Source organism: Hyperolius riggenbachi, chromosome 5 (genome assembly GCF_040937935.1).
Source record: "Hyperolius riggenbachi isolate aHypRig1 chromosome 5, aHypRig1.pri, whole genome shotgun sequence".
In the NCBI taxonomy this organism is placed as follows: Eukaryota; Metazoa; Chordata; class Amphibia; order Anura; family Hyperoliidae; genus Hyperolius; species Hyperolius riggenbachi.
In genome coordinates this window covers 136,684,174-136,711,284 of record NC_090650.1, presented here as the reverse complement: position 1 = coordinate 136,711,284, position 27,111 = coordinate 136,684,174, and the positions used below count along the sequence as shown (strand labels likewise).

The following is a 27,111-nucleotide window of genomic DNA, read 5'->3' as shown; positions in this document are numbered from 1 at the left end:
ATAATAGCAAAATATAACAAATTCCACAAAACAACTTTTGAAAAAAAAAATCACAAAACTTTAACAAAAATTACAAAAAAATACCTTTCCAAAGAATTCTGTAATCAGTATCAGAAATTCAGATTTCTCCTGAAATCGGAGGAATTGGTAATTGGCATTTTTGGTAATCGGAATTGGAAATCTGCATTTACGACCATCCCTAGTTAAGAGTCTCCCATTATGATTCTTTTCAATCCAAAGTTTACTGAACTACGATCTGCCAGGGCAGCTGATGGGGCAGAGTTTGCCAGGCATGCTTGAAAAAAACATGTCTGCTATCATTCTCCCCAAGAAACACTGATGGCTGGAGCCTGCTTTCTGCTTGCGCACTTTGGCTGTCTGTAAACCTAAACATGAATGCTAGGCCAAGCCAAGCATCCATATTTACTTTCCCATCAGTTGGCAAAAGATCCCATCAGATCATGTTTACATGTCCAAATGTCCTTGATGTTTATGAGAGTACGTCATGCAACTTAAGGTCGTTCTATTTAATGTTATGTTAATGCCAGCAAAAAAATAAAATAAAGATTTTTAATGTTTTGTATTCATATAAGCTAACCAAAATGATCTGCCCTTATTGTGCATGATGATTTTTGGACATTGCTTTGTAGAATACTAAGTACTCAGAAGTGGAGATGAAACCGCTGTAGTACAGCACTGATCTTGCATGAAAAAGCTGAATGAAAGAGAGGCATAGCACTGCCCAGCATCTCCGTTAATTCCCACCATGACAAACAGCACACTAACAAAATACGCCTCAATGACTCTACATTTCCTATCACACTGTATATTACACCATATAAAACACTGATGATAGAGCCACAGTTGTTTATCTCATTTGCATTTATAGTACTATTATATACTGATACTGCTCTCTTTCATTTCATCACTTTCATACACATAATATTTTATAAATAGCATTAATCACCAATTAATCACCAAAATCTTTTTGTCTGTGAATCCACCCAGTCTATTATTTGCATGCCAACGCTGACACATTTTTCTGGCACAGAACGAAGAATCTGGTTATTTGTAAATGCCTATGCTACTGATTCTACTTAGTCAATACTGTTTGTTCTGCGATAATGTATTAAAGCACTGATAGACTAGTAGTACATTAGAATGTGGGCTGCAGCATTAGAATGTTATGATCCATTATCGGCAACACAATACATAAGTATGCATTTACCCCCCTGAAACTGTTACCTTTGAAAACATAATATATCATATTTTGCCCTTTGACTTTCTTGAGGTCTGTATGATGAGCATCAGAGACTGGACCAAAGGACAGCATCTGCCTGCTGCCAGTACAAGCATGCTGCCAGAATTAAACTAACTTAAAAACTAGGACACCAGTGACTGACCTCTATGCAGCAATCATAGCATCCTACATTCATAAAAATAACCAGTCTGTACCCTACCGATACTCCTCTCTAGTACAACACATCAGAATTCCCTGTGACATGCTGCTCAGATCCCAGTTATTGCCATCACTCTCATTTCAAACTCCTGCAGCCCACAAGATAGCCTCATGGGGATTGCAGGATGATACCTAGTGCCAGTAGTGACCCCAGCCCACACCCTCCTACACACATACAGTATTAGGAAGATGAGAGGATGGTACCTGTGTGCCAGTTTAGCAGTAGGGCAGCGAGCACAGAAGGTAATCTGCTGCTGGAGACAGAGCACCAGTATGTCACAGGGATGAGGTCGGTGTGGCTCCCGTGACTGCAGCTGCCTGGATGCTGGGCTGCGGTACACTCCTGTAGGCTGGGCTGCTGGAAGCGAGGAATACAGCAGCTGCAGTTCAGCATCAGCAGCCCTTTTCCAGCCAGCAGCGTGTGCCTGTGTGTGTACGCACTGCGCCGCTCCTACTCTTCCTCAGCAAGAAGGCTGCTGGCTAGTCCGGGACCAGGTCACCGTTCTGTGACTGAGCCGGTGAGACGTGTAGTGTGGCATCCCAGGCTTCCCCACAGACGTGCTGCTGCCTTGCTGGCATCTAGGTGGTGCTGTGCCTGTGTGATGATGATTACTTTACCTATACACCGCTGCACTGTGTGAACTCTGAGGTTATGAATGTAGCCTAATTTACGTGCGGTTAGTATTGAAAAAGCAAAACTCCAGGAAGAAAATCATTTCATTTAAGAAAGGTTTGAAAGGAATTAATATCAGAATTGTCTTTAATTAATGTCTGAATCTCCATTGTGGAGTTTTCTTCTAATCGTTCTGGAAACTTCGTGGCCTAGAGACAGGAAATGGGGTGCAGCAATCCAAAGTTAAAGAGGAACTGTCGTGAAAATAACATAAGGAATACAATTTCTTATTATTAACAATATTCATTTATAGATTATTTAGTCAGTGTTTGCCCCTCGCTGATTTACATTCTTAAGTTTATCACTGTTAGTGACATCTTTAGATTTCCTGTGGGAAAGGGGTATCAGCTGCTGATAGGGATGAAGTTCAATCATGGGTTCAAGTTCCTCTTTAACAAGTAAAGTTCATATACAGTTTAGACTAGAGCTGGTGCTGTTCCCCTCACCCCCCTTACAAGTCCATTTTTGAGTGCAGTTATGGTACCCTGTGCAGGGCAGCCATCGGGAGGAGGGGAGACAAATGACACTGCAGTGAGGGGCCCAGGGCTTCTGAGGGCCCTGCCCCCCCCCCCCAAAGCGCTGGAAGGGCCACATGTGCTGGCTCGCTTGCTACAGTGGACTTTCTATACTGGGGCACCACCTATATCTGGCTAGAGGCTACCTATACTGGGCCACCACCTGTACCTGGCTACCTATACTGGGTCTGGAACCACCTATACCTAGTTACCTATACTGGGGCACCACCTATACCTGGCTACCTTTACTGAGGGCACCACCTGTACATGGCTACCTATACTGGGGCACCACCTATACCTGGCTACCTTTACTGAGGGCACCACCTGTACATGGCTACCTATACTGGGGCACCACCTATACCTGGCTACCTTTACTGAGGGCACCACCTGTACATGGCTACCAATACTGGGGCACCATCTATACTTGGCTACTTATACCGGGGCGCCTATAGCTTTCTACCTATACTGGGGGCACTTGTACCTGACTAACCTATACTGGTGCACCACCCATACCAGGCTACCTATACCGGGGCACCACCTATAGTTAAATGCCTATACTGGGGCACCTGTATCTTGCTGGTCTATACTGGGGCACCGGCTATACTAGGCTACCTATACTAGTGGCACCTATACCTGGCTAGGGCAGGGGGACGAGCTGAGACAGAAGGGGACAAGAGGTAACACAGGGGGAAAAAAGAGGCACAGGGGTAACAGAGGCAGACAAAACAGGCACAGGGAGAAAAGAGATGAGATGGGGACATGAGGTCACACAGAGGGACACAAAAGAGGCACAAACTGAGGAGAGACAGAGGGGGACAAAAGAGGCACCAGAAGAAAAGAGGGGGACAAAAGAGAACTGATAAAGGATAAGAACGGACCTACAAGTCCCTATCTGATTTTTTAACCGGGGACTACCTGTATTTTGCTAGTATTTGGCCCCACCCACAACATGCCGCGGTCACGCCCTCTTTTTGCCGCATCACGCTGTGCATGCCGCTTTCTTCAGTGTCGGAGCCATGCACATTTTTTACCGCAGCGCACTTTGTACACGGACACGGGTGGGGTGGCTAGTGGGCTGGCACAGCAACCGGTGGGTGGGCCCAGCGACGGAGGGGGGACCTGCCTAATGATGTGTGAGGGGCCCCAAAAGTTCTGATGGTGGCCCTGACCCTGTGCAACATCACATACTGTATCAAAGGCTGGGTGTGGTTCTGACCTTTCTTGGTACAAAATATGCTTTATTTGTTTTGCCCCCTAGTGTCCCTGTTGGAATTATTAACCAACTTCCTTTCAGCGGGGAAATAAAACGAAGTAAACACATTCAATTATTGTCACCTTAGGGACCTGGAATTGATCCTTTGGGCAACAGTTCAGGACCCTACGATGTACAGATGCGTTGCTCGCCTGCAGACTAGCAATCCCACAGACTACGGCAATCCCACAGACTACGGTATCCCAACACAGTGCATGCAGTGCATTACTGCTTAATGCATGCAATAGCAGTGGCAGTGAAGCACTTTTCATTTACTGCATGCTTCTCAGTATGCAACACAACACTCACATGGGGAAGGTATGAGTGAGTGACATCATAAGCAGTCATCCTCCAGGTCTACAGTATGGAATGAATTTAATATATAGGGAAATGATTTGCTTTTATACAGTAAATGCTTATGTCTTTTGTCTATTCCTTCTTTACACCCAGTCACTCCAGAAGAATTGCCAAGTATAGCAAGAGAAGCAAAATATTTTCATTTAAAACATTTATATTTTGTTTATAACTGTGCCCAATGTAGAAGATCTTCCATACTTCCAGAGGAAGCAGCTCTCAGGATTTGTCCCTGCATTATTGGATTTCACCACCTGCCAGCTTTCCTCATCCCCACTGCAGGTTCCCCCTTCCAATTCCAGGGCTTCACATACCTACCTAGATCAGGATCAGAAGTTCCCAGTTGTGCTCACTTCCTAGTGGTGACAGAGTAATCAGCAACACGTGGTGACATAGCAACAAAGGTATGAGTAATGTTTAAATATTTCCCTGCCTTATCCAAAACATTTAGGCCTCGTTCACACTTGCGTTTTTGCAAAAAACGGAACGGATTTCCGGATCCGTTCCGTGCGCATCCGGACCGGATGCGTACGGTTGCACTCAGGATCCGGTCCGGATGCGTTCCGTTTGCATCCTTTTTTTCATCAGTAGGTGATCAGGTTGATATCCGGATCCATTTTTAAAGAGATACAGACTATATAAATTCTTGGGGTCTGGGAGGTCTGCAGAAGCCCTGGGGTCATTGTTGGAGACAGCCTGACATGTGGTGACCATCCTTGGATATAGAGACTGCAGTTTGGACCATGGATCCAGTGTTTTTGTACTCATTTTACCTGGGAATTGTCTCCTTTTTGATTTTTACCTATACTATGTGGGAAGAAGGCGTGCTCCTTGCAGGAGATGGTGGGTGCACCAGGCAGGTAGCTGCTGCACCTGTAGAATCAGATCCTCAGGTGTGTAGGGCCTCACCTCTTCGTCCGACATGCTGCCAAATATTTCCAGCCACAAGTCACTGCTGCTCCACTCAACATGACTGAGTCTATATAAAACTGGCACCATAATAAGTGCCCCAGCAGATGTAAACTACACATGTATAACCAATAAGAAAAGATCATCTGCATGAGGTATAAATTGAAATTCACAATACCAGGTTCAGCTTCAAAACATTATCTTTATTCAAAACACCAAGACCAAACAATGACAAAAAATAAAAACACTTAAAATATGGGTCATAGACCCTGGGGATTCTGGTACAAACATATAATATCTAAATATACTGTGGTTGGTTCAAAAGAATCAACTAATCAAAGTAACACTGGCCAGTAACGTATGTCTAAAGAGGTCCAGTCACAAAAAAGATTAAGTGACGGGTCTCACTGATAATGAGTCCATAAAGATCAAAGACTCAGCAGCACACAAATTTGTGTTTGCACAACTTATTCTATGCACTATGCACTTTGCATTGTCACTTTGGTTTTATTTGTCCTAGATGAGTAGTACAGTTTGCAGCATCTATATGTGGCACTAGGAGTTTTGCACATTTATGTTGTGTGAGCAGAGTGAGTACAGCCCCACAACATGTCATTTCAGTTGATTTGTACACTTGCACTTATTAACCAGTTATTATTTCTTAGTGTTATTATGTATGTTTTAATTGTTTTTTATATTTAGGTTTGATTTATTCACACTTTTTTATTCTCCTAGTGATATATCGATACCACATTGGCACTTTAAGCACTAGCACTTTTTCACACAAGAATTAGAAGAAATTCTACGTATGAATTACTCCGGGACACACTCAAAGTTTTCCACAATAGATTTTCATTTATTTATTTATTCATCCATTTTTTTTCCTAACCTTTTATATTATATAATTGACTCATCATATTTATTGTGTTTTGCATACACATCACTTTATATGTACTATTTTTTATTTCTTTGTATAATTGAGACTTGCCACATTTTGTATTATGACCACTAGATAGAGTTATATATTTTTGATACGAATGTTCTTCATATTTGCGTATTTATTTTATTACAATAGTTCTCTTGACCTTTTGTGATCTCATTGCTCCCTTGTATTGCTATTTTGGTTTTTAATTGATTATATTTATATATGTGCATATGGCTATCAGCCTGTGCTACCAGCGCTTTCACTCTTTACTACTTCCGCATCCCCTCTCTGACTTAAAGGGACTCCGAGCAGTGCAGAAACTATGGAAAGATGCACATCATTTTAAAGCTCTCTTTCTCCTCTTTCCAATGATATATAAACCGCCACCCTACGCCTTTTAGTTTTCGCTATTTTCGCGATTGAAATTGCCGCGGCCGCGATTTCGATCGCGAAAATAGAGAAAACTAAAAGGCGTAGGGCAACGATTTAGGTGTCGTCAGAAAGAGGAGAAAGAGAGCTTTAAAATGATATCCATCTTTCCATAGTTATATTGTATTACACAGGGCGACTTTTTGTCAAAGTCAGCAGCTGCACTCAGCAGAATGGAGCTGCTGACACTGGGGAAAGCGTCGTCCTGTGTAATACAATATAACTATGGCTTGATGGATATCATTTTAAAGCTCTCTTTCTCCTCTTTCTAAGGACACCTAAATCGTTGCCCTACGCCTTTTAGTTTTCTCTATTTTCGCGATCGAAATCGCGGCCACGGCAATTTCAATCGCGAAAATAGCGAAAACTAAAAGACGTAGGGTGGTGGTTTATATATCATTGGAAAGAGGAGAAAGAGAGCTTTAAAATGATATGCATCTTTCCATAGTTTCTGCACTGCTCGGAGTCCCTTTAAACTCATTATGCACAGATGCGCCGCTCGCTCCAGTGGAGATGAGCGGCGTCACTCCGCACATTCGTGGCCACGCATGGAAGATAGGCAGTGACTGTTAACAGGGACGTACGGCGTTACTATTTAGATGCGCACCTTGCACCTTATTTGCACCTCTTGAAAAAGCGGCAGGAGCCGTGATACGCGTGGAGGGGGCTCTGGGGACCGTGTGCACTGGTACACTCACGGGCAGGTAACACTTTGATCTTTCATACTTTTTCCACTGTCTCGCTGGGAGCGCTGACCGGCATTTGCTATGCATATGATGAATAACTTATTGTCCATGTTGTGCAAGAGGTTTAGTATTTGATTACTCAGTGTATTGTGCCATGTCTTTGCTGACCAGGGAGTGTTGTAGCCATTTATGCTGCTGAGTCTTTGATTTTTATGGACTCATTATCAGTGAGACCGGTCACTTAATCTTTTTTGTGACTGGACCTCTTTAGACATACGTTACTATCCAGTGTTACTGTGATTAGTTGATTCTTTCGAACCAACCACAGTATATTTAGATATTATATGTTTGTACCAGAATCCCCAGGGTCTATGACCCATATTTTAAGTGTTTTTATTTTTTGTCATTGTTTGGTCTTGGTGTTTTGAATAAAGATAATGTTTTGAAGCTGAACCTGGTATTGTGAATTTCAATTTATACCTCATGCAGATGATCTTTTCTTATTGGTTATACTGCTGCTCCACTCCTCAAGCGCTGGGCCCATGAAAACGGATAGGCAGTGGGTAGAACGTACAGATTTTTTATAGCCAGTGTGTTGCCTCCTTTACGTTTCTCATTGGTTCAGCTGTGCGGATGGTGCAGTCAGGATCCGGTCCAGGTGCGGCGGCCGGATCCTCCGTACGTGAAAAATAGAGCAAGTTGGAAAAGTGTCCGGAGTCCGTATCCGGTCCAGATCCGGTCCGCGTGGAACGGACGAGTATGTACGCATCCATAGACTATCATTGGATTGCCAAACGTCCGTTCCGTTTGTACAGTATACGTTCCGGATCCGGTCCGGAAAATCCGGACTGCTGACGCAAATGTGAACCCAGCCTAAGAGCTCATTCCCACTGCAAAACACAATCACAATTTCCTACTGATTGCAATTGTGCAGTGTGATGTTTCAGTGCAATGTTATACAAATCGCAACTCTGCAGTGAGAATGCTCACAAGGGATAACATTGGCACAGCACTTTGCTGATCGCCTACTTGTATATAAATAAAACCAGCCCTGCAGTGACTACCTACAGTAACAACCCACAGGACTAAAAAAACAAACAAGCAAACACATTTGTGGCTTTAACCCTTTCCCTGCCAAGCACGTACTAGGTACGTTTTGGCAGGCAAGGTTTCTAAGTGCCAAAAATGTACCTAATACTTTTTTGGGCAATTCGTCCCCTAGGAAACAGTGGGGAGGGGTCTGACATCACTTCTTCCTCCCTCCACATGAGCCCCCCTCCTGGGCTTCCCTGCAGACCTGGAGCAGCGGTCGGTGTGTAATTACTCACCCAATTGCTTGCTCCATGCCACATGTTCCCCGCCGGCAGCCGTCTCTTCTCTTCTTCCTGTTCCCCTGTGTGATGCGTGATTACATACGTATCATACAGAGATCGGGCGGCAAGAGAGGACCCTGCTGCCAGTCCTGCTGCGAGCAAGCAGGTGAGTTAATTACACACCGCACCGCTGCGCTCCAGCTCTGCAGGGGGTCACAGGAAGGGGGACCATGTGGAGGGAGGGATGATAATGATGACCCCCCTCCCCACAATGGCACCTATACCTGCTATCTATACTGGGTGCACCTATACCTACTACCTAGAGTGGGGCAGCTATACCTGCTACCTATACTGTTGGCACCTATACCTACTACCTATATTGTGGCATCTATACCTGCTACCTATACTGGGGCACCTATTCCTGGCTACCTATGCTGGCTGCACCTATATCTGGCTACATGTACTGGCGGCACCTATACCTGACTACCTATACTGGCTGCACCTATACCTGACCAACTGTATTGGTGGCACCTACACCTGGCTACCTATACTGGATGCACCTATACCTGGCTACTTGTATATATATATATATATATATATATATATATATCTGGCTACATCTATTCCTGGCTACCTATACTGACTGCATCTATATCTAGCTACCTGTACTGGTAGCACCTACTGTATTCCAGCTACCTATACTGGCTGCACCTATATCTGGCTACCTGTACTGGCGCACCTATTCCAGGCTACCTATACTGGCTGCACCTATATCTGGCTACCTGTACTGGTGCACCTATTCCAGGACAGGAAAAGTGGGATACCAATACATATCTGGTATGGTTGGATTCAGGGCTTTTACAAACAGTACCATTTTTGTCAGTAAATGTAATTCTTGTAAACAAAATTGTGTACAGCGCTCGCACCCTCATTTAGCAAACAACAACCCAATTACACAATCAAAATGTAGGCTTTTGTTTTAAAACAGCAAGTCCACCACGAACGGTTTAAAGTCTCTGTGACACTCTATTAGACCCAGTCCACAGCATGTAAACGTAATAGCTCCTAGGCAATAGTAGTAAATTATACTCTCACCGATGTTGAGTGGCTGATAGGATTAGATATCAGCAAAAACGTGTTCAACAGCATGTAGTTTGTTCCAAGGCTTGTGCTTCTAAATGTAATTCTTCTTTGAAAAAAAAAAACAACAGAAAAATATTTTATTTTTTATTTCACTTTTTTTAACATATTTCACTCAATAATTTTGTTATATGTCCAGAAAACGTACAAAATTAGTTTCAGTTTTCAAGCACAATTCATTACGTAAAGGACAATATATAATATGTTCTATTTCATGTAGGCTTTCTTGTCAACAATCCCAAGTAAACCTAATTAGTGCAAAATGTCTAAAAGCTGCTTGACAGTAGGTGTTCTCATTTAGGACAAATTGGGTTGCAGGGAAAGGGTTTAATCGGGCTTTAATTTTGTGAACAGTCACATTAGGGGTTTGATTGGTAACAATGTGTATAATGCAGACAGAGGATACAGCTAAAATTGCACATGGGAAAAATCATTTACATGCTGTTGAGTGCCAGCAAGAACGGTACACATCTGCATGGATGCAAAGGGTGCTTTGCTTGCTATTTGTTTGGCTGTGACAGTGATGTCCAACTACTAGAGGTCACTTAGGTGCCAGCTGTTGGCCAATCATTGCAGCACTGGGCTGATATCAGAGAACCAAGAAAAGGGCTGTGCCAAACATTCAGTGGCCCTGATTACTCATAGAACAGTATTCATGTGTGATGATGAGCCATGTTAGAATACTCAAATGCTCACTAATGATGCTGGATGTCAACCTGCACTTCTGATGCTCTGATTCTCACTGATTCACCCATTTGAGAAAGTCCTAATTGTCAAAGTTCAAATATGTGTAACGTCTATACTATGACATTGATTATTCTCAGTATTAATAGTACAATATTTATACAGTGATCATTTTTGTTATAAATAATAATCTTAAGAACAAAAATGTTAACTATACTATAGAAAGGCGCAGTCAGTTTCAACCATAATAAGTCTGATTCCTTTGTGCATTCAGTATTACCTATTATTTTTTAGTGTCAGAAGCAGTGGCGTAGCTGAGGAGTCATCGGCCCCAGAGCAAGTTTTACATTTGGCCCTCTCAGGGTAAACATGTTAACTATACTATAGAAAGGCGCAGTCAGTTTCAAACATAATAAATCTGATTCCTTTGTGCATTTAGTGTTACCTATTATTGGTTAGTGTCAGAAGCTGTGGCGTAGCTGAGGAGTCATCGGCCCCAGAGCAAGTTTTACATTTGGCCCTCTCAGGGTAAACAGGAAATGCGGGTGCTCGCTAATTGTGGAAGGCAGGGCCCTGTCATTGCCGCCCATATAAATAGTGGCTATAGGGATAAATGATGAATATTTATCTGGTAATCCACAATACAAAGAAAAAGAGATCCAGGAGCAACTCACTTGTGTCTTAAAAAACACTTGCACTTTATTCCAACATCTTCTTAAAAAATGACATGGCAGATAAAAAGTACAAAAGTACAAAAAGATACTTATCAGGTCCCAAAGGGTTGTGCAGCTTGGTGGAGTGACAGGAGGTGCGGAGGAGGATTGGTCGACGATCGTTTCGCCCCGCCATGAGGGCTTCATCAAGAGACACTGAAGCAGAAAAAAAATTATGATATAATGAATTGGTTGTGTAGTACAGCTAAGAAGATTAGTAGTAAAGAAAATATTCTCATATTTTTATTTTCAGTTATATAGTGTTTTTATAACATTGCATCATTCTCTAATATTTGCAGTTTGCACACTACTCGGCATTCTAAATGATTTTACAGGGCAGGCCAATGAACTATTGACCTGTCCTCTGCAGAGAAAATGAAAATACAATGACTAACAGTTGAGATAACAAGCTTCAGAAGACAGAGCTCTCTGTGACTTTGAAAGTCGTGGAGCTCAAAGGCTCTTTTGCATAGAAAACAACTGGAGTTTCTTAACTCTTCCTGTACTGGAAACAATATTAGACTTATAAAGCAGAGGGACACCAAGAGCCCCAATAGTGTAATTCGTCTTGGGGACAACAAAATAAATGAGAAGTTAAAATTATACTCACAAACCAGGGTTACCAATAGGCAACCACTGTATAGGCAGGTGGGGAGAACAATCCTGACCCCACTCAGGAATAAAAAGTCGCTCTCTGTAGACAGGAAGATAGGGTAACAACCCTCCACCCAGGGTGGACTCAATGTAGTGTACAAGATACAGAGGCGCCAAAAGAATAAAAGGTAATTAAATGAACTTAAAAAACCAACTGGTTAAACAGAGGAGGCAGCGGTGGTCTTACCCCCTCCAAACAGACACAGGCAAGGACTGCGATTCAGACAGTCAACAATTTATTCGGAACTCCAAAAAACAATGCAACGCGTTTCACGGGCCATACATCCCGCTTCCTCAGGCAAAATACAGTAGGAGTCACAGCATCTGTATTATATCAGCGAGCTCGGCGCCGGCGTGTGACTTAAAAAAATACAGGAGACATGCGCCTCAACCCTAAAACTCTTTACACTCTATTCTACTACTTATCACGGTTAAAATGATACCACATGTGTCTCTTGTAGTGTTGCTAAAACTTTCCCAAGTTTGATCATAATTCTGAAAATGACTTTTTATATTTGATTGAGTTTGTCCCTACCTATTTTTCATGTGAGGTGGTTCACAGGTTTTAGACACACCAAAAAAGTTTCCACAACTCGTCACGGTTAAAATTATACCACATGTGCCTCATTTAGTAGCAAACTGGTGGTGCACTGTCCACAACAACACTGGACAAATATATTTGTCCAGTTGGGCTTAAAGTGACTCCGAGCTCAGAGTAAAAATAAAATTTGAACTTACCTGGGGCTTTCTCCATCCCAGCCTTGGTCGGGACGTCCCACGCCGGCCTCCTGGCTCTTCTCCCGGCGGCTGTCCGCATAGCGCGGACAGGCCGGTCCCCCGGGCGACACTGGCGAGTGTTGGGCCTTCTCCTTCCGTATACGCCACAAATGACGTCACACGCCGGCCGCCGCGCGTCATGACGGCGGCCGGCGTGACAGCACGGCGCATGCGCGGTTTAAGTTCAAATTTTATTTTTACTCTGAGCTCGGAGTCCCTTTAAGTGGTTAATTCAGACAGTATTTTGAGTCTGCTTTCCGGAGGTAAGTCCACCACTGCCTCCCAGCAAATTTTAAAATTGTTATTACCTTTTATCCTGCTGGCGCCTCTGTTCTCTTACGATAATACTGTGTCCACCCCTGGTGGAGAGGTGACCTACCCCTACTTTTCTGATCTACAGAGAGCGACATCTTAATCCTGAGTGAGGACACTTCTAATCTTCTCACCTGCATCTACAGTGGTTGAGTATATTCATCTCACACTTACATTTATCCACGGTTTTCAATACATACTACACTATACTGAGCTCTTGGTGTTTCTTATTTATCACCTTAACAGTACACCACTCAGGGAGAGTGAAAATGAGAAAGAGAAAAGTAGAGAGTAAAGAGAGAGTTCACTCCATGTTCCAGAGTATTGTCTGAGTATTCATAGAGAAAGAGGAAAGAAAGAAAAAGAGTAAGAAAGTAATATTTACAACATTATGCCATCATATCATAGCAAATATCAATATCACTAACGCACAGTTTCCATTTGAGGGAAGATATTATTGCATTATAACCATACCATTCAGATGAGTAGGATAAAAGATCATACACGTCTACCCATTGTGGCTGCACCTGCCTCCCTGCAGTGCCGGATTCACCATGTTGCAATATGAAGTATTACTATCTATAATATAGAGAATAGAGGGTTTTTATACATCCGTAACTATATTTCTAAGATATTTATCGCACCATGCTGCCCAAACTCCATCAAACCTATTGGGACAGTTCCTACTTTTATAGGTAAGTTTATATAGCGGTAAAGCTTTGTTAACTGTATTAATCCATTTGATTTTGTTAGGAATGGCTGGCTGATTCCAATGGGTCAGAATAATTTTTCTTGCAATGTGGCACAGTGTAAAAATCGTACTTTTCTTATGTTTAGAGAATTGACCATGGCCAAATAGCCCAAGAGAAGCTAACTGAAGTTCTAGTTTAAATGGACAATCGAGAATTCGTCCAATAACTTTCTCCACCTGACCCCAGAAGCCTGCTAATGCTGGACAGGTCCAAAACATGTGACTATATGTTCCCTCAGCTGCCTGACATCTTGTGCAAAGATTAGAGTAAAAGATATTCATCTTGTGAAGTCTACTGGGTGTGAAATAGGTTCTGTGGATGTATTTAAGGTGAACTAGTCTATCTCTAGGAGATATTAGGAATTCTGCCCCCTCTACCTATCACCTCTTCCCAGTCCTCATCGTCTATGTCACCCAAATCCGCCCTCCATTGAGTCTTGAGTCTGTCTGTACTATGTCCCAGATATAAGAGTAGTTCTGAATAGATATTCGATAAAGGTTTACCAAGACCTTCTATCATAAGAAGTGCTTCAATGGGGTTGGAGTCTAGTTGAATCCTATCGTGACCGAATTGTGATTGTGCAACATGCCTTAATTGAAGAAATCGGAATAACATGTGGTTTGAGAGGTTATAGTACTGTTTAAGTTGATGAAAGGGTAATAGATAGTGGTGCATTACCCTAACCTGGCAACTAACCTTAACACCCCCCCCCCCCCACACACACACACACACACACCCCAAGTAACCTTAACCCCACCACCTAACTTTACCCCAGGGATCTTGTTTAAAAGGGCACCCAAATTGCGGCTACAAATAGCGATGACATATCAGCTACAAACAGCGGCTACACATAGAAAATAGCAGCTAAAAATAGCTGCTTATCGCTGCACCTGTTTAATACAGTTAATGCCAAGATTTCTGTACAGCCACTATAATCAAAAGCGGAGATGGCGGCACCCTTTTAAAGAGTAAAGGTGGCCACACCCCATACAATTAAAAGATCCAATTTCTCCCTAATTTGATAATTTTGATCGGTTGTCTCGAAAGATCAAAAGCTTTTCTTTGTTTTCAATCGATAAATCCAATCAAATTTCCTGTTTTTTTTTTCCATTTTTGGAGATTGGATATTTTGGAAATTTCAGACCAGCTTTATCAATAATTGAATGGTGTGTGATGGATTGTCAATTACTTGATGTACAGTTCCAATCCATTTTTTCTTAGCTTTCAATTATTTTATTCATGATTGGGGAAAAATTGAACATACTGTAGGTGTGTGGTACATTGGTCAGATTTTTGAATTGTTACAATCAGTCAGAAACATTTATTGCTATTCTTGAATTGAACAGATACAGTATTTTAAAAAATTGCATGATGTGTGGCCACCTTAAAGGGACTCTGAGCTCAAGTTAAAAAGGAAAATAGTACTCACCCGGGGCTTTCTGCAGCCCAGTGCTGGTAGGGAGGTCCTGGCTCCTCTCCTAGGCCCTGCTCTGGAATGGCTGCCCGGCGGCAGCCCGGCGACACTGGGCCGAGTGTCGGGCACCTTGTTCCGCGTATGACGCGGCTGACGTCACCACGCCTGCCGCCTCGCATCATCACGGCGGCCGGCGTGAAAGTACTGTGCATGCGCAATTAAAGCGCACCAACGTGGTGACGTCAGCCGTGTCATACGCGGAAGAAGGAGCCCGACACTCGGCCCAGTGTCGCCGGGCTTCCACCGGGCAGCCATGCCAGAGCGGGGCCTAGGAGAGGAGCCGGGACGCCGTCGTGGGACCTCCTGACCAGTACTGGGATGCAGAAAGCCCCGGGTGAGTACTATTTTCCTTTTTAACTTGAGCTCGGAGTCCCTTTAACTGTCGGACATAAAATCAAAAATCAATTATTTATTTTTATCTGGTAAACAAGTAATAAGGATGCTAACCAGGCAATCCAAAAGTTAAAAATCACTCTTATCTTTCTTATCTATAAAACATCATTCCCCAGTTTCCCTGGCTCTTATTTGGTACATCTGCTACACAAAGGAAGTTGCAGTGTATGTTGGGTTTTCTCTTTTTCTTGTTTACTTTCCCCTCAGACTTAACTAATGCAGCCTGATTGGCTGAAGTCTCTTTCCCTCCAGTTTTCCCCTCCCACACCTCTGTTCCTTTCTGATTGGCCAATATTTCTCAATGCACTTTCTACTGCAGAGCTGGGTGGAAGTGTCTGAAGACTGGGAGGGGGTAAGGCAATGGTACAAAGACAGAGTAACTTAAAGCGGTATTGTCACCATAAAAATCAAATGTCAACAGCAACTGGTCTGAGTGTATTAAGTGATAAAGATGCTAATTCTGCATTCAAAACTTTTTTCTGCTGTTATGGTTTGGAGTTATTACATACTATAGGAGCACTGGCCCTAGTGCCAAACAATGCCAAAAAGTTGAATGCTGGGAGTTCTTTTGAATGCTGGGAGTTCTTTTTATCTATAATATATTCCTCCTCTTCCATTTATTTCCCTGCCTAGCTGATCACTTACAAGCAAGGCTGAGGTGACTCAGTGATTGGATGTGTAAATAAAAGAAAAAGACACTGGGAGGAGGGCAGCTAATGAATACACAATGAGCAAGAGAAGAGAGGGGGGGGGGGGGGAACAAGAGTCAAGGAGGATATGATGTCAGCATTAGCTTGGCAAGATGGCCACTGCCTAGAAAAGGATTTTCTGCTTTTCCTTTGTAAAATTCACAGGAATCATTACGTGGATAGCACAATACATCTGTTATGCAAGTTGAAGTAGTATTTATCTACTTATATATGTGGTTTTTATTTCTAGGTTAGCATGGGTGTCGGTTGTTCTTTAAAGAGGAAATTGGATTCAAGGTAGACATATACAAAATGGAAAATCCTAAGAAGGATTTTCTCTTTTTTGACTATAGAAAACGTGGACAGTGCAATACATACAGTGGGGTGCAAAAGTTTGGGCAACGTTGTTAATCATCATGATTTTCCTGTATAAATTGTTGGTTGTCACAATAAAAAATGTCAGTTAAATATATCATATAGGAGACACACACAATGATGTTTGAGAAGTGAAGTTAAGTTTACGGGATTTACAGAAAGCGTGCAATAATTGTTTAAACAAAATCAGGCAGGTGCATACATTTGGGCACCAGAAAAAAGAAATGAAATCAATATTTAGTAGATACTCCTTTTGCAGAAATTACAGCCTCTAAATCAGGGGTCTCAAACTCAATTTACCTGGGGGCCGCAGGAGGCAAAGTCAGGATGAGGCTGAGCTCCATAAGGAATTTCACAATCGCGGTGCATCACCGCCTCTGCCCGCCCCTCTCACTCTTCCTTCACAGAGAGGGGCGGGGAGAGGCGGAGATCCGTGCGGCGATTGACGTCAGGAGGGGCAGAGGTGAAGCTGAAAGCTCTGCTACTTCCAGGAAATGCCGGCGGATTGCCCCCCCCCCCCCCCCGGACGATTTGGGGGCTCTGCAGCCCTCGTTTAGCGGCGGGGATGCGGCCGATTACTTGGGAGCACTGAAGCGAACTATAAGGAAGCTTTTGCCGGCGAGGGCCACAAAATATTGTATCGAGGGCCGCAAATGGCCCGCGGGCCGCGAGTTTGAGACCCCTGCTCTAAATGCTTCCTGTAAGTTCCAATGAAAGTCTGGATTCTGTTTGAAGGTATTTTGGACCATTTGTCTTTACAAAACATCTCCAGTTCATCCAAGTTTGATGGCTTCCGAGCATGGACAGCTCTCTAACTCACACCACAGATTTTCAATTATATTCAGGTCTGGGGACTGAGATTGCCATTCCAGAATGTTGTACTTGTTAAATGCCTTAGTGCAGGGGTCCCCAACCTTTTCCAGCACGGGAACCACTTTCTGACCAAATGTTTTTCCGGGGACTCCGGAGGGCGGGGGGGGGGGGGAGGGGGGGTTGCAGTGAAGTGTTTGGGTGGGGTTGAAGGGGGGGGGGGGTTGCGTGTCCTAGTGGACAGTGTTGTGCGTGTTACGGGGGGGGGGGGGCGGCATAGCTAGCATAGTTGCCCCAGTATAGCTAGTATAGTGTCCCAGTATAGCTAGTATAGTGGCCAGTATAGCTAGTATAGTCCCAGTATGGGTAGGTAGTGCCCCAGTATAGCTAGTATAGTGGCCAGTATAGCTAATATAGTGCCCAGTATGGCTAGTATAGTGTCCAGTATAGCTAGTATAGTGCCCAGTATAGCTAGTATAGTGCCCAGTATAGCTAGTATAGTGCCCAGTATGGCTAGTATAGTGCCCAGTATAGCTAGTATAGTGACCAGTATACCTAGTATAATACCCATTATAGCTAGTATAGTGCCCAGTATAGCGCCCTAGTATGGGTAGTACAGTGCCCCGAGAGAGCGGCTCCCATAGTAGCGGCGATACACATAGCCGCTACAGGAAGCCGATCCCTGCTTCCTACCGCATCACACAGCAGCCGCGTTGTGCGCTGCTGGCAATCACTGCACACGGACATGAAAGGGGAATATAAGGAAGCGGCCGCCGGCTAAGGTAATAGCAGCGGCAGCCGTGGGGGGGGGGAGGGGGGCAAGAGGACAGCCTGCAAATGTCCCACGGACCAGCAGTGGGCCGCGGACCACAGGTTGGGGACCCCTGCCTTAGTGGCTTTTGAGCAGTGTTTAGGGTGGTTGTCTTGTTGAAAGATCCAGCCCCGGTGCAGCTTCAGCTCTGTCACTGATTCCTGGACATTGGTCTCCATAATCTGTTGATACTGAGTGAAATCCATGCGTTCTTCAACTTTGCCAAGATTCCTAGTCCCTGCACTTGCCACACAGCCCCACAACATTATGGAACCACCAACATATGTTACTTTAGGTAGCAGGTGTTTTTCTTGAAATGCTGTGTTATTTTTCCTCCATTGATAACGCCCCTTGTTATGCCCAAATAACTCAATTTTAGTTTCATCAGTCCGCAGCACCTTATTCCAAAATTAAGCTGACTTGTCCAAATGTTCTTTAGCATACCTCAAGCGGCTCTGTTTGTGCTTTGGGCGGAAAAAAGGCTTCCCCTGCATCCCCCTCGCATACAGCATTTCCTTGTGTAAAGTGTACCGAATGGTTGAAAGATGCACAGTGACTCCCATCCGCAGCAAGATGATGTTGTAGGTCTTTGGTGCTGGTCTGTGGGTTGACACTGACTGTTCTCACCATTCAGAAGCGCTCATGGCTCAAAACAATACAAGTTCAGTTTAACAAAGTCACCATCCAGTAGTTCAGATCAACCGACTGAGCATCCCAGAGCTTCAACTGACTCCTTGATAGCTTGGCCAACACGTCAAATAAAACATGAAGAGAGAGGGCACATAGCGTAATCCAATAATCATATATTGCCCATCACCATTCACCATTCAAAAGTGATTGTAAACACCACCTCGTGCCCCCGCACTCACCCAGTCAGCCTCCAACCAATCCGTAGGTCTGGATATATGGCATAGACAGGGGGTATGGCAAATCTCACTTCCAGTTAGAAGGTAATTTAAAAACTTAAAAAGCGCCAGATAGTGTAAAACCTTTTAATATCTTTAAAAAGTTTGATGAGTCAGTTCCCTGACGAAATGCATAGGGCGGAGCTACGTCACGTGACCGGCAGAATGAGGAAGCAGCAGGACGTGAGGGTCTGAGGCGGCGTATGTGTGAGCGGCTACCCGGGACCGCAATCGGCATATGTATCAAACACTTTATGATCTTCCACGCTTGTGAGTGCAACTCTTTTACTTTTTAAAGATATTAAAAGATTTTACCCTAGCTGGCGCTTTTTAAGTTTTTAGATTACCTTCTAACTGGAAGTGCGATTTGCCATACCCCCTGTCTATGCCATATACAGTATCCAGACCTCCGGATTGGTTGGAGGCTGACTGGGTGAGTGCGGGCGCATTGAGGGGGAGTGTGTCCCTGCATGAGGTGGTGTTTACAATCACTTTTGAAAGGTGAATGGTGATGGGCAATATATGATTATTAATAAACAAGCAGATATAGCTGCGCTTAATGGATTTTGAGAAGTTGAAGCGCAGTAGTACTGAGGACACTTGTTTTCAATATATGATAACTGGATTACGCTACGTGCCCTATCTTTTCATGTTTTATGTGACGTGTTGGCCAAGCTATTAAGGAGTCGGTTGAAGCTCTTGGACGCTCAGTCGGTTGATCTGAACTACTGGATGGTGACTTTGTTAAACTGAACTTGTTGTTGTTTTTGAGCCGTGAGCACTTCTGAACTTTGTGTACATTGATTTATAGGCAACTTACAGTATTGTCATTTATCAGTGCGCATCACGTATTGCCACAATTTTTTCTATAAGCGCAGAGTTTTCCTTTTTTAATCTATTTTGTTCTCACGATTCGTCCCTTCTGTTTAGCCAAAATTTTTCTTGGTCTGCCACTTCAAGCCTTAACTTGAACTGAGCCTGTGGTCTTCCATTTCCTCAATATGTTCCTATCTGTGGAAACAGACAGCTGAAATCTCTGAGACAGCTTTCTGTATCCTTCCCCTAAACCATGAGGGTGAACAGTCTTTGTCTTCAGGTAATTTGAGAGTTGTTTTGAGACCTCTATGCCGCTACTCCTCCGAGAAAATTAAAAGAGGAGGGGAACTTACAATTGACCCCCTTAAATACTCTTTCTCATAATTGGATTCACCTGTGTATGTAGGTCAGGGGTCACTTAGCTTACCAAGCCAATCAGCGCTGCGTAATATGTTGGCGCTTTATAAATACAATAAATAAATAAATTATAGTTCCAATAATTAGTTCTAAAGGTTTTGGAATCAATAAAATGACACCAGTGCCCAAATGTATGCACCTCCCTAATTTTATTTAAACAATTATTGCACACTTTCTGTGAATCCAATAAACTTCATTTCACTTCTCAAATATCACTGTGTGTATCTCCTATATAATATACTTAAAGTGAACCTCCGGACTAAAAATCTACTCAGCAGAACTGAAAAGGCTTGGTGTTTCTTTAACAGTTTCACAGCATCAGAACTTTGTTTTTCTTACCAAAGCATCATTTAGCTGCATTTTTATCTAAGCTCCACACATCAAACAAAAAAACCCTGGGCTTTTTTCCCTGATGCTGTGCAGAGCATGATGGGATTTCCTATGTTGTTATTCATGTTGCCTAGCAACTGGGAGAGGTGCTCAGGACACAGGACAGTTGGAACGGTATCTCATGCTCCCTGTCACCTCCTTTCAACCAAAAAGATGGCTGCCATCATGAAATCAAACATTTGCCTGTTCTTTTAAAACAGTGTGGGTAAGAGATTATATTACCTATCTATTTTAATTAACATAACTAATGAAACTTAATGACAGTATGTTTGTTTAGGCTGGAGCTCCTCTTTAACTGACATTTTTTATCGTAACAACCAAACATTTATACAGGAAAATCATGACGATTAACAAGGTTTTCCAAACTTTCGCATCCCACGGTATGTTATGTAAGTAGAGCAAGTATTTATCTACTTATATATGTGTTTTTTTCTGAGATAGTATGGCTGATAGCTCCACTTTAAAGGATACCTTAGTCCTCATGAAAATGTAAAAACGGGAGCAGGCATGTGTAGTGGGCTCTCCTCATGCCCACCGCATTATAATGGGGGAGCCATGGGCATGAGGAGAGCCCACTGCACATGCCTGTTCCCCTTGGTTTTAAATGTTCATGAGGACTAAGGTATGCTTTAACCCTCCTGGCGGTTTAATTACTTCCGCCAAGAGGCAGCGCAGCAGTTTTTTTTTTTAAATCATGTAGCGAGCCCAGGGCTCGCTACATGATAGCCGCTGCTTAGCGGCATCCCCCCGCCCACTTCGATCGCCTTTGGAGATCTCCGATCAGGAAATCCCTTCCTGGAGGGCTTCCCCCGTCGCCGTGGCGATGGGGCGGGATGACGTCACCGACGTCGTGACGTCATTGGGAGTCCCGATCCACCCCTCGGCGCTGCCTGGCACTGATTGGCCAGGCAGCGCACGGGGTCTGGGGGAGGGGGCGTGCGGCGCGACGGATAGCGGCAATTGAGCGCGGGGTGGCGGCGATCGGTGTGCTGACGCAGCTAGCAAAGTGCTAGCTGCGTCCAGCAAAAAAAAATTAAGTAAATCGGCCCAGTAGGGCCTGAGAAAACCTCCTGCGCGGCTTACCCCGCACTACGTGGGTAGTTAACTAGTTAACTACGGGGTTACCGCCAGGAAGGTTAAACTTGCAGTGTTTTCAAATGATCCTGGTTAGATTGGCCCAGTAATACAAGTACGAGGCTGTCTTAGGAAAGGAGCACACAATCATGTAGAATATAATAGGGAAGAAATGACCTTGCCAAAGGCTTTCAAAGGCTTACAATCTAAGGAGGAAAATAGCATAATGTGTTAACTAAATGAACTGCCCCCCTCCCCCGATACCCCTCCTCCCCCGCATGTTTAAATAGCCCGCATTTTTTATTTGAAGTAATTTTATTTGTTCAGGTTCCTAATAAAGATTACTATTTACTATTTAAGTACAGTATAAATCTCTCTTGTGTTACTTACTGTCCAACATGGATGTATTTTCTATATAATTAGTATTGTATCTTTTGTCGTCCATGGCGGCACTCACTTATATACTGTGTTTTTGAGTGTTATTTTAAATTGGCATGGTAGTTCTTTGTATTAAAGTGATCTGGAGCACCAAAATTATTTGAATGAAGTAGTAGAATATTGGTAAATTTACTTATATTCTACTACCAAATGTATATCTTTCTTTCTTCTAGTCTTCTGTCTTCCCATTCTTTTGCTTTGTTTTTTTTTTTTTTTGTAAAAAAAACCAAAGCATTATTCTGAGGCAAACAATATTTTGTACGTGGGTAAAGTAGGCAATAAGTTAAGTGCTCATCTACCCTAACTTTTTACACTACCTACTTACATCTAAATCACCATTTAAAGTAGCCCTGAAACAATGTGAAAAAGACAATTTTTACTTACTTGAGGCTTATTCCAGCCGCCTGTAGTCTGTCAGCTCCCTCTGTGTCCTCCTAGTCTGCTCCACTGTTCTGCTGTCAGTGAAAATAAAGTTTGCAACTCGGCCACGTCTTGGGCTTCTGCAAATGCGCTGTCCTGTGTTGTGTGTCTCCTCGATCACACTACCAAGACTTCAGAAGTACAATCAAGGGGGTGCATTTCTGTGACAGCGCGTGCGCAGTAGCCATGACTCAGTCAGTCATGAACTTTATTGGCAGCACATCGAGAGGGCACCCAGGGAGCTGACAGACGCAGAAGCCCCAGGTAAGTAAAGATCCTCTTGTTCCCCTCATCTCAGGTACACTTAAAATGATGATGAGTAAATTTCCATAGTGCTGTGTGGGTATCAGTTATAAAGGGCATGAGAGCCTTTTGTGTAAAAAAGGGGTACCCCATAAACTTTAGTATCTGTAAGTGCGCTGTTATTTTACGACTACTTCATGTCGGTATTGGCTATATCATAGAAATGTGGTTACAATAAAAAACCTGACTTCAGTTACGCTTAGACTATATGCCTTTAATATAATAACAGCTTTTTACTTTTTACAACTATATTTTGGCCTCAATGTTAGTTTTATTTTATTTGTGGCTACTGCAATCCACACAAGATATGGGTAATTTTGATCAAGCCAAATACCGCTTACATCTTTACTAGTTCTTTTCAATATTGCACCTACAAGGATCATTGCGAATACCGTTTACATCTTTGCCATTAAGTGCGGCTACAATAAGCACGCCATATACTGGCTAAATTGCAGCTACAATAACCTAATTGAATACCATGGTTAAGGCTATGCACTACCATGGGGGGTTAAGGTTAGACACCACCTTGGGGAGTTAAGGATAGGCACCGGGTGAGTTAAGGGTTATGCATCCCCATGGGAGGGTTAAGGTTAGGCACTGCAGAGGAGGGTTAAGGGTTAGGCACCGCCATGGGGAGTTAAGGCTAAGCATCGCCATGGGATTTAAGGTTAGGCACTTGAGTTTGAGGCTTAGGTACCACCTGGGGGGGTGGGTTAAAGGTTAGGCACCGGGGATTAAGCGTAGGGGTATATTCTAGTGGTGGCTTCATCCAGTGCCTTTTGTAAATTGAATCATACTCATTGGCCACAAACAGGAGCCCTTTTATAATAGAAATCACGTTTATCAGCTACATCCAGCATCCTTTTGTAAACAAAATCATGTTTATCGCCTATATCCGGTGCCCTTTTATAAACAAAATCGTGTTTATTGGCTACATCTGGTACTACTTATAAACAAAATCACATTTATTGGCTACATTAGGTGCCATTATGTATGTGAAATCACATTTATTGGCTATATCTGGCACCCTTTTACAATCAAAATCCTGTTTATTGGCTATATCTGGTGCCATTTTGTTCCAGACACCCTTTTCACAGGTACGCGCTGGGTGAGCTAATACTCACCAAGCATTGCAGTACATAATATGAAAATTTGCATGAGTTAAACAATTTCCAAGCCATAACGCTGGTGATTGTTGAAGTTAAACCAGGCACAAGGTGTTTTATGCCACCTACAGAATTTTTAATATAAAGCCTGTTACATTTTCTCTCATCTTTTAGGCTTAGTCATTGTTTCATTTTCCAGTAAATGTCAGAAGTCCTGGTTTCAGCTGAAAATGCTTTTTTATGTTTGAATAGAGAAGAGCAGAGTTAAAATCTTTGATGAGTTTTGATTGCTTTCTGGGCTTCTGATAGGAAAATGTCACTCATTTCCAGCTTCTTTCATGGGTGTCATAAAATATAGGAAAAGAGGGGAAATCTCAAGGAGGACACAATCAGCAAACTAGCCAAAACTGATAAAAATGTTTTTTGCACTTTTATCTGTGTCATTGAATGTTTGTATCTGATACACTTCACAGTACATCACTTTGAGAAGTTTTTTGTGCAAAGTATAAATAAGGACAGTGGCATAGCAATAGGGGATGCAGAGGTTGACACTGCACCGGGGCCTTTGGATCCAACTAGGGGCCCTCGCTCAGCCCCAGTATTTGCTCTTCAAAGGTGCTATGCTGGTAATGATCACTTCTATATACTGTATGCTTTGGGTAGTAGTAATCATTAACAAACTGTTCCCTTCCTCTGCTTACATCTCTTATACTGTGGATGTCCTTCGCAGGTTTATGAATTGTTATGTTTAGAATGCTTGGGGGGAAGGCAAACTTGCACTGGGTTCCAAAGCTCCTTAACTACGCCACTGAATAAGGACTTGATAAAAACAAAAACAAAAAATATGTGGGGTGTTGCCCTGCTCATGGCACGAGGATAATAAACACCTTCCTAAGTTAGACTTATTTAACCACTTCACCACTGAGGGGTTTTACCCCCTGAGCACCAGAGCAATTTTCACCTTTCAGCGCTCCTTCCATTCATTCGTCTATAACTTTATCATTACTTATCGCAATGAAATGAACTATATCTTGTTTTTTCCGCCACCAATTAGGCTTTCTTTAGGTGGGACATTATGCCAAGAATTATTTTTTTCTAAATGTGTTTTAATGGGAAAATAGGAAAAATGTGGGGAAAAAAATAATTATTTTTCAGTTTTCGGCCATTATAGTTTTTAAATAATGCATGCTACTGTAATTAAAACCCATGAAATGTATTTGCCCTTTTGTCCCGGTTATAAAACCATTTAAATTATGTCCCTATCACAATGTTTGGCGCCAATATTTTATTTGGAAATAAAGGTGCATTTTTTTCATTTTTGCATCCATCCCTAATTACAAGCCCATAGTTTATAAAGTAACAGTGTTATACCCTCTTGACATAAATATTTAAAAAGTTCAGTCCCTAAGGTAACTATTTATGTATTTTTTTTAATTGTAAATTTTTTAATTTTTTTTTAATTACAAAAAAAAATAAAAATGGGGAGTGTGGGAGGTAATGAGTTAATTTTATGTGTAAAAGTCATTTATTTGTATGTGAAAAATGTGTAGGGTGTAGTTTACTATTTGGCCACAAGATGGCCACAGTAACTTTTTGTTTTAATGCGACCTCCAAGCTTCCTTCCGGAAGCTTGGAGGAAGTATAAGGAGGCTGGACACGTGAGTTTTTTCTCACAATGATCGCGCTGCCCATAGGAGAGCAGCGGATCATTGCGGGGCTTAGATCAACGAACGGGAATGGATTTTCCCGTTCATTGATCTCTGGGCGAGCGGGCGGCGGCGTGTTTACTAGCGGCGGGCGGCGTGTTTACGAGCGGGAGCGTGGACAGCGTCGGGAACGCGGAAAGTACGTATTTCTCCGTCCCTGGTTGTTAAAGGATGGAAAAAGGGGCGGAGAAATACGTACGCGCGGGGGTAAAGTGGTTAATGAGTGCAAATCTGTTTGTCAGAATTGTTTAATTCAAGTTATGTGGTCAAGCTTGTCTGTGATCTCACGTGCAAAGCGCTGGCGCGACTGTGATATCATTTATCACGGTTTAGGGAATTAAGCCCCAAGTGTGAACAAGCCCTTATTGTTATTAAAATGCCATGAATATAAACTTCTGCTGCACAAGTCATTTTGCTATTTAATATTATAAAAAATATTAAAAATGATCCTTCCGTGTCAAGCTGCAGCTAGCTAAAATTTCCAAAACTGAGAGTAAGTTCATACTGCTTTTCTTTGCAACCTTGGTAACAGTACTGTGTATGTATTTGGAGTACTGCTGCCTCCAGACCGTCCAGGAACTCCCATGTCTCTTCATGAGTAATTATCTGCAAAGGGTAAATACCATTGTTACTCACTTGGACTAATCCACTGACTGACGTCAAACTTGGACCCTCCTGTGTTCCATTACATGCACATAAAAGCTGAGTAATCAAACTTAAATAATGTTTGCTTTTACTCCTTGCAATTCAGAGAGCTGAACTAAAAGCATTGTGTTTTTCTCAACAAATGTGGGATTACCCTTTAATGTTCTTATAACAGTAAAATTCTTTATCTGTAGGTCACATTCTTCAAGGATTCTACACATCACATGTTGGAAGAATTCATGAACAAGTAACAAAGGAGATTTGAAAGGTCCTTCTCTGAAGTCAGCTGGGTCATTTTATTGCTACGCAGAGTGCTATAACTTTACTACAATTTGCATCACATGTTTAAACTCTCTTGGCTTGTCTCACCTCATGACACGGTTTACATAACCTTGCTAAAAATATTAACCATGAGTGGATCTTTCACTTAAATTGCACATAACTACATTAGGACATTATTTACAATACTACTCTTAGTCAGGGCCGGCGCTACCATAGAGGCAAAGGAGGTAGCTGCCCCAGGGCCCCAGAGCTTGTAGGGGCCCCCAGTGGTGATATGAGGGAAAAACAATTCAAATCGGCCTTTTTAAGAAAATCGATTTTAAAGTTTCAAAGGAAAAAAAAAACACATTTAAAAACCTGCCGACTTTAATGGTTAATAGCAAATCCACCTTGAATGCTAGAAACCCTAAATTTGCAGGATATGTTAAGGAGATCATTAGGAATAAGAGGAAAAAACAATTTTTCAAAAAGACCTTATAGTTTTAGAGAAAATCAATTTTAAAGTTTTGG

General features: G+C 42.7%; 1 protein-coding gene and 1 long non-coding RNA gene across 4 annotated transcripts in view; one reads left to right on the top strand and one right to left on the bottom strand.

Moving 5' to 3' along the window:
* The window catches only part of MYRIP (myosin VIIA and Rab interacting protein), a 533,041-nt gene extending 531,071 nt beyond the window's left edge, over positions 1–1,970 (bottom strand). For both annotated transcript variants that reach the window (XM_068236299.1, XM_068236301.1), the window contains exon 1: positions 1,664–1,970. The gene's annotated coding sequence lies outside the window, so the exon portion shown is untranslated. The remainder of the gene's footprint in view (positions 1–1,663) is intronic.
* On the top strand, positions 1,926–26,791 carry LOC137518442 (uncharacterized). Of its 2 annotated transcripts, none has more exons than XR_011020813.1 (3): positions 1,926–1,977; positions 4,441–4,657; positions 26,514–26,791. It is a non-coding gene; the product is annotated as an uncharacterized lncRNA (long non-coding RNA). The 2 variants fall into 2 exon arrangements; XR_011020814.1 differs by lacking the exon at positions 1,926–1,977 and adding an exon at positions 2,110–2,136.
* Positions 26,792–27,111: the final 320 nt, after the last annotated feature.